The sequence below is a fragment of the Cornus florida genome, unplaced genomic scaffold, assembly GCF_030987335.1.
Source record: "Cornus florida cultivar Cherokee Brave unplaced genomic scaffold, ASM3098733v1 CherokeeBrave_3.0.0_Hap2_Chr01, whole genome shotgun sequence".
Classification (NCBI taxonomy): domain Eukaryota; kingdom Viridiplantae; phylum Streptophyta; class Magnoliopsida; order Cornales; family Cornaceae; genus Cornus; species Cornus florida.
This window is the reverse complement of record NW_026775571.1, coordinates 1162487-1164245: the sequence shown is the minus strand read 5'-3', so window position 1 is coordinate 1164245 and position 1759 is coordinate 1162487. Positions and strand designations below refer to the sequence as shown.

General features: G+C 38.9%; 1 pseudogene; it reads left to right on the top strand.

The window, feature by feature from the left end:
• Positions 1-693: 693 nt before the first annotated feature.
• Positions 694-791, top strand: LOC132283600 (small nucleolar RNA R71; annotated as a pseudogene).
• Positions 792-1759: the final 968 nt, after the last annotated feature.

The following is a 1759-nucleotide window of genomic DNA, read 5'->3' as shown; positions in this document are numbered from 1 at the left end:
GAATTTCCTTGAGAATACGATGATTGGTTAGGAAAGTGAGAATTTGAAAATTGGTTTCCATGTGATGATTGAAAAGAAGATCTATAACCTTGGGAACCTTGGCTTTGCATTGGAGGTGGAACATACTTGTTTTAAAAACCACCTTGGGGAAGGTTTGAACCTTCCCCTTGGCTTTTCCAAGAGAAGTTTGGATGGTTCCTCCAACTTGAATTGTAATGAGTGCCATAGGGATTATTCCCTTGGTTAACAAATGCAGCATTGACTTGCTCATGGTTTTCACTTTGCACATGTCCATGAGGACAATTGGAAGTAGAATGCAAGACACTTGAATAAGTCATACAAGACTCATTAGATGTACGATGATGAACATGATTAGGGGAGGAAGAAACTTGATTCGCCGAATTTTGGTTAATCAATAATTGATCAAACTTTTGAGATAAGGATTTCATCTCGGCGGCTATGTCATTGGAGTTGTCAACTCGATATAAGCCAACATTCTTCCTTCCACCTAGATTTCTACCATTTTTATAAGATAAAGATCTATGCATTGAATTCTCACTCATGCTTTCATACAATTGCCACACATCATTTTCATGCTTGTCAAGATAAGAACCTCCCATAGGTGCATCTACCATACCCTTGTGATTATCCGGTAAACTTTCAAAGAAATATTGAACTAGTTGCCACTTAGTTATGTCATGATGTGGGCACTTTCTAAGCAAGTCATTAAACCTTTCACATGCCTCATGAAACATTTCTCCATCCCCTTGAGAAATTTCACGAATGAAAGTTCTCATGGCATTGGTCTTTGAAACCGGATAGTACTTTTTCAAGAACTTTTGTTGCATTCTTGCCCAAGAAGTTATCGAAAAAGGCCTAAGATTGTTAAACCAATATTTTGCCTTATCTTTAAGGGTAAAAGGAAAAAGTTTGAGTCTTAAAACTTCTTCTGGCATGTTCGTGTATTTCACGGTGGAACACACTTCAAGAAACTCATCCAAATGCTTATAAGGTTCTTCACTTGGAAGTCCATGATAATTGGGAAGCATTTGAATGGTTTGCGGTTTAATCTCATAGTGATGTACTCTAAATGGGGGCAATTGAATGCAAGTGGGTGCATTGAATTCATTAGGCACATAATGATCTCTTAAAGCAAGAGAGGGATTTACAACCGGCGGTGCTACTCGAACACCGTGATTAACTTGAACCATAGGAGGTTGTGGAGCAAAAATTGGCCGAGGCATTCCCAATGGAATTTGGCCTTATTGTTGTGGTGGAATGAATGGTCTAGGCATACCTAATGGTACTTGGATGTTTTTATGATGCACATTAGGGTGGAGGATGCCTTGTTGGTTTATGTAACCAAGGTCCTCCACATGGTTGTCATGTTGCTCCTCTATTGATGAAATGGAGTGATAAGAACTACCTCTTCCCCTAGGATTACGAACAACCGATTCAAGATGAAAATCAAGAGGGATAAGAGTAGGATTCAATGACCTACGACCATGCATGCACTAACAAAATGAATAACAAGAAATAAACAAATAATAATCACTTCACCCCCACAATAAATCAATTAACAAATCTCCACATACAATGATCCCATTCTCCTATGCTTGAACAATATGCAAAGAGAAGTAAATTGCCTCCACGCGGGCTCATGATCTATCTAGGAATTGAAAAACATGCCTCCACGCGGGGGCCGACGATTTAACTAGATATTGAGTTTAGAAAGATCTCACAAAGGATCCTTAAGCAC